Genomic DNA, 6,817 nt, shown 5'->3' on the forward strand with positions numbered 1-6,817 from the left:
ATGCACATATTTAGGGGTTAACACTCTGGCTTATACCAGAGGGAGAAAAAAGGAGGGGCCATAGCCTACAGTAAGAATCTTAAAACTTGGGTAGTTAAAAATTGACCTTAGCCTGTTTCATTCTGTCATAAATAAAATCTAGGATTTAATTCTCTGTTATGATACATGGGTCTATTAACAAATGGGCTTTCTATAAATTGTTTTTATACAAAAAATAATTTTGAGGTTGCTTTCTTTCTGTCTTTTTTTCCATACAAATACAAGGCTCTAAGTTAAAAAGGTTTATGAGTTTTTCAACAAGTAACCAAAAAAAAATACGGTTTAAAGATAGTTTTTAAAAAATAAAATGTTAAATACTTTTAAATTAAAAAAAAAATAGGATAAAGACAAGCTCCCCCAGAAGATAAAAAATAAGTTGTCATAAAGGTACAGAGTAAGTTCTCATAAAAAGATGGAGCTTATAAATGCTCATGTAAGTGATTGAGTTGACTAAAATCCAGTTACATTAAAGATTTTATAAGGTCAAAATTTAATGTACTGGATTGGAGGTATGGCTCAAGTGCAAGAGTGCCTGCTTTGCAAGTGTGAATCCCTGAGTTCAAACCCCAGTCCCACCAAAAAAAAAAAAAAAAAAAAAATTTAATGTACTGATGTTAAATTCAGTTTTAACTTAATTCTCTAAGCTCATGACAACAAGGCTATCTTAAAAATATTATATTCTTGATAACATTTACAAAAAACTGTCAAAAACAATTTTTGTTTTGTCAAGATAACTGTCAGAAATTTTTAGTGCTGCAAGTTAATCTACAAATTTATCAAGACAACAAGAGTTTATTAAAACACAGAAAGGCAAGAGGCAACTGAACACAGGGAGTGCTGCTACACTGATAGGAAGATTGAGATAGATTTACTTATGTAAAGCAAAGTAAAAAAAAAAAAAAAGAAAGAAAACAAAGCCAAAGTACACATTCCAGATAGGATAAAGAAAAAAAAAAAAAAACCCTCAAAAAGAAGCACTACATTGGAGGTCAGGACCTCCAGTTTTTATTAGAGTCAACAAAGTGGAGATGTTAGTCCTACTCCTTCCACATGGCAGGCAGAGGGAATTTTTGGCCTGGGTTGTCCAGATTGGGCCTGTTATTTTAGTGGGCTCCATTGACTACAGGTTGGTGGGATCCTGCTGTAGGTCATGAGCCATCTGTTAATGTCAACAATCTGGGATGTGATCCCTTATCAGCATCTGAGCCATGATTCTTGGCCATTAGGTTTCCAAACTCCACACTTAGTCCCCGTAAATATTTACCTGTGTTCTACTACTAAGGTAACTGTGTCATAACTAAATAAAAGTTCATTTAAGAGTTGTTTTATCTGAAATTTTCTGGATGACCTCATGGTTAAACCAACTGTTGTCTTGGGTATTCTAATGCAGTTGGTACCCTATATGTGTCTGTTACTAGGCTATTTGGGTTCACTAACACTGTTCTTCCCCCACCCCCACCCCACCAACTCATGAGAAAATCTAAGGTTTTACTTCAAGAACAACAACTAAACTAATATGTATATATATATATATATACATATATATATATATATCCTCATCCTCTATAGAGCCGTGGTGCTGTTGCTGGTTCCTGTATACTAAATATATTTATGTTTTTCAAGTATATCAAGCCTTCTAAAATACAAAATTTAGATAAGCACGGTAAAAAATAGTTAATGGTACAGATATACTGTTCTGTTAGTTGCTAAGTTGTCCATCAGAATTTTAACCATGGCTCTTTTAAGTTTTTGTAGTTCTGATCCTTCTGGGGTATTTAGAATCAAGTCTATGAAAAATGACTCTAATAAGTGCTTATATGTCAGCCAGGTTAGCTTTTTAGATGTCTGCTTTTATTGGATTTTGTCTAAAAGTCCACTGCCTAAGAGCCACTTCTAAGCCTCTTTGTTGCTTAAATTTGACCAAAAGTGTCTGGTTGGCACTGACTCTCACCTAATCTGGTCATTATTACCCGCCTCCCCCAATGTGGAACCAAAACCAATGAAACAAACAAATCCAGGAAAAAACAAATCCTCACGATGAGGGAAAAAAATGACCAATCAAGAAAAATCTTCAGTCTACAGCCATATCACCCTGAATGCACCCAGTCTCGTCTGGTCTCAGAAGCTAAGCAGGATGGAGCCTGGTTTGTACTTGGATAGAGAAAATATCTTCAGAGGAGACTGCTCAGAGACAAACAGTTTGGAGACAAGGTGGGAATGTCATCAAAGTTCAAATGGGGTCACCCATGCCAGACCTTTCAAAAATAACCAAGGATTGAGGAGATGAGGAGAGGATTGAGGAAATGGTTCTTATATTCATATGGTTTATCTGTCATTAAAGCCCTTCCAGACACAAACTCATATTTTTAGACAGGGTCCTCTACTTAGAGACAAAATGACTATTTTTACTGCCTCTAAACATGTCCTTTGATACTAAAAGATGGTGGTGTTAGCTTTTTTAAACAACCCATTTTCTTGGACATATATACTGAGAGTATATTGTTACCATGATAATTCTACCCAGTAAAAAAAAAAAAAAAAAGATACTGTCTGGGTAAAAGAATAAAATGTCCAACCACTAAAACCCCATTGGAGTGTCTATCCCCACTGCAGTTGAAGTAGCAAAAATTGCTCCCTGGATCCACCACAACCAGTAAAGCGAGATTCTCCAGAGTGAGAGTGCATCCCTGACCCAGCCTCACCATGCAAAATTGCCCTCTAGAACACCTGTGCCCTTCCTCAGCAGGACCCTGCTTCCCAGGAGATAACAGGACCACGAACAACAGGAGGACAGCCCTGCTCTAGTCACTCCTGAAGCTGACTAATCTACGCATGGAGGAAGCTGAACATGGGACGCACCCCTGCTGTCCTCTACACACTTGGACTCTTACCTTTTAGGTTGGCCCTTGCAAGCTTTCCCCCATGTACTAAATGTTTTAAGAGAGCCATTGTTGGAACCTCTGCACAGCCATGCTTTGTATCATGCACCCACCAACAGATCAGATGTTACATTGGGTCATATACTTCCCAGGTTTGCAAGGTTGCTGGTAAGTGATACTGAAAGTCCCAGAGTAAAGAAAGCAATACAGGCTACATTTGTCATGGAAAGCAGGGCGATGGATCTTACCTTGGGAGCATGTTTGATGTTACCCTGCCTGGTCCTCTTGGTATGGTCCATGAGGACCATTATAGAGGCCACTATAGAGAGAAAAACATCCATGTAGTGTTGCTATAAAGATACAAATCCCTAAATCAAGATGATGCTCTTTGACTCTAGGTGAAGAGGTTATCAAAGAGGGGATGATGTAGCAGGGAGGAGGACCAAAAGACAAACAGGCCTGTGTTCTGACAAAGTAGCAGGGGGGAAGGAGATGGCATAGGAGAGAGAGAAAACCTAAAGAATCCAAACATGAAGAAGGTTATGTAGCACAAGGGTGAAAAAGTAGTAGCCTATAGAATTGCATATAACTATATATGGGTTAAACCTTATTTTTAAATTTTATTGCCTCTATAACCTGCTTGCAGGGGTACAGAAGGTGAGACCCCTTTGTTCTCGGGGCTCAACCTTTGGACATGAGTCTGCTGAGTCTGTGCCTGCACAACAAAGCCTTGCTTCCTTGCCTCAAATCCAGTGAGTTTCCTATAACACTTCAGGCAGCTGAGGGAGTTTTGTAATTTCTTTAGACGTCATTTAGCTGAAACCTCTTGCCCTCCAACTGATGCTGTATGAATTCTCCATTTTGCTACTACTGATAGGATTCTTGCATCCACCACTCCATTAGAACTGCTAACTCCACAATTTATTTTTATTATAACTATATTTATTTAGTTAATGTGATGGGACTGGAGTTTGAACTCAGGGCTAGGATTATAGGCGCCAGGCTTTAGTCCACATTTTACTTTGAGGGTAAATACTCAGTTTTCATAAATTGTTCTTGGAGGTCCAATGATCCCTGTCTATCTTGTGCCATATATTCGTCATCTTTTAGACTCCCAACTAACTGAGCCATCTCTTGTTCCTTTCTGGCCTTTTTTGGGTTCTTTGAATGCTCAGAAGTTACTAGTGGTGGTTGCAGACCGCTCCAGGTTGCCGCAGTTGCTGCCGCTATCGTACCAGCCCCTCGGGTCTCAGCGAGGCTGGGTGATACTCCAGGATGGGAGACAAGCCAATCTGGGAGCAGATTGGATCTATCTTCATTCAACATTACTACCAGTTGTTTGATAATGACAGAACCCAACGAGGCGCGATTTATATCGATGCATCATGCCTTAAGTGGGAAGGACAGCAGTTCCAGGGAAAAGCTGCCATTGTGGAATTGTCAAGCCTTCCGTTCCAGAAAATCCAGCATAGCATCACTGCTCAAGACGATCAGCCCACACCAGACAGCTGTATTATCAGCATGGTTGTGGGCCAGCTCAAGGCTGATGAAGACCCCATTATGGGATTTCACCAGATGTTCTTATTAAAGAACGTCCATGATGCTTGGGTTTGCACCAATGACATGTTCAGGCTTGCCCTGCACAACTTCGGCTGACCTCCTTGTGGCCATTTACTCATGCTGTTTCCTCTTCCTGATGCTCTCCCACTTCTCCACATGCTCCAAATGTCATCCACAAATGAGCAGGGCCAAGGCGGGAGTGGGTGCGCTGCGCTGCTACTCCAAGGTGTTATGCGTGACGTCTGCACACTAGACTAGTTGCATCTGACACGAGAAGTTTGTGTTGTACCAGCGCATGCCGTGGAAAGACTTAAAGCAATGCAAAAGGTTGTCCTTTTTTTTTTAATCTACTGTCAAGTTGCTCTAGTAACCCAAAGAAGTGAAGGTGAAAGCAGCTGCCTCACCACCCAGATATTGACTTGTTCAGATGTTTCAAATGCCTCATGATACAATAAACCACAAAAATGTTCTTTTTTTTTTTAAATTTTCTTTTATTATTCATATGTGCATACAAGGCTTGGTTCATTTCTCCCCCCGCCCCCAACCCCTCCCTTACCACCCACTCCGCCCCCTCCCTCTCCCCCCCCAATACCCAGCAGAAACTATTTTGCCCTTATTTCTAATTTTGTTGTAGAGAGAGTATAAGCAATAATAGGAAGGAACAAGGGTTTTTGCTGGTTGAGATAAGGATAGCTATATAGGGCATTGACTCACATTGATTTCCTGTGCGTGGGTGTTACCTTCTAGGTTAATTCTTTTTTATCTCACCTTTTCTCTAGTACCTGGTCCCCTTTTCCTATTGGCCTCAGTTGCTTTAAGGTATCTGCTTTAGTTTCTCTGCGTTAAGGGCAACAAATGCTAGTTAATTTTTTAGGTGTCTTACCTATCCTCACCCCTTCCTTGTGTGCTCTCGCTTTTATCATGTGCTCAAAGTCCAATCCCCTTGTTGTGTTTGCCCTTGATCTAATGTCCACATATGAGGGAGAACATACGATTTTTGGTCTTTTGGGCCAGGCTAACCTCATTCAGAATGACGTTCTCCAATTCCATCCATTTACCAGCGAATGATAACATTTCGTTCTTCTTCATGGCTGCATAAAATTCCATTGTGTATAGATACCACATTTTCTTAATCCATTCGTCAGTAGTGGGGCATCTTGGCTGTTTCCATAACTTGGCTATTGTGAATAGTGCCACAATAAACATGGGTGTGCAGGTGCCTCTGGAGTAACAGTCTTTTGGGTATATCCCCAAGAGTGGTATTGCTGGATCAAATGGTAGATCGATGTCCAGCTTTTTAAGTAGCCTCCAAATTTTTTTCCAGAGTGGTTGTACTAGTCTACATTCCCACCAACAGTGTAAGAGGGTTCCTTTTTCCCCACATCCTCGCCAACACCTGTTGTTGGTGGTGTTGCTGATGATGGCTATTCTAACAGGGGTGAGGTGGAATCTTAGCGTGGTTTTAATTTGCATTTCCTTTATTGCTAGAGATGGTGAGCATTTTTTCATGTGTTTTCTGGCCATTTGAATTTCTTCTTTTGAGAAAGTTCTGTTTAGTTCACGTGCCCATTTCTTTATTGGTTCATTAGTTTTGGGAGAATTTAGTTTTTTAAGTTCCCTGTATATTCTGGTTATCAGTCCTTTGTCTGATGTATAGTTGGCAAATATTTTCTCCCACTCTGTGGGTGTTCTCTTCAGTTTAGAGACCATTTCTTTTGATGAACAGAAGCTTTTTAGTTTTATGAGGTCCCATTTATCTATGCTATCTCTTAGTTGCTGTGCTGCTGGGGCACAAAAATGTTCTTAACAACAACAAAGTTACTAGTGACTTTTACCCCTGGGCCTGCGGTGGCTGCCCTTTTGCGTAGCCTTGACTACCGCTGGCTCTGAATTCCTGATTCCCCTTAACTGACTTTATTTTATTTAGTTAATTAACAGTTTTTTTTATTTTAATATGGAACACTTCACGAATTTGCGTGTCATCCTCTTCTCTGTATTGTTCCAATGTGCGGCCCAAGTGAGCACTAGTTAATTTTTTTTCTTCAGTGCTGGGACTGAACCTAGAGCTATCACTTGAGCAGCACGCCCTGTCCCTATTGAAAAGTCCCATGAAAGCAAAGACCCGTGTCACCTGTAACAGGTGTTGCCAGGTCACTGCCAGAGTACCTGGCGAATGCATAGAGGCTCTGGGACACCCAAAGCGCTGGAAGTGGCGTTGGAAGGACGGGGAATTCCCGGGACCAGGGTGGGTGGCGCGGCGCGCTTTGCCGCGCATGGCCGCTGGGGGGCGCTGTGCCGCCCGCCCACTCCTTGCCGCGGCGCTGCGGTGCCCGCCCTTC

The 6,817-nt window shown here is 41.2% G+C and overlaps 1 pseudogene; it reads left to right on the forward strand.

The window, feature by feature from the left end:
• Window positions 1-1,681: 1,681 nt before the first annotated feature.
• LOC141411352 (nuclear transport factor 2 pseudogene) lies at window positions 1,682-4,929 on the forward strand (annotated as a pseudogene).
• The last annotated feature ends 1,888 nt before the right edge of the window (window positions 4,930-6,817 follow it).

This window comes from Castor canadensis, chromosome 10, assembly GCF_047511655.1.
Source record: "Castor canadensis chromosome 10, mCasCan1.hap1v2, whole genome shotgun sequence".
NCBI lineage: Eukaryota > Metazoa > Chordata > Mammalia > Rodentia > Castoridae > Castor > Castor canadensis.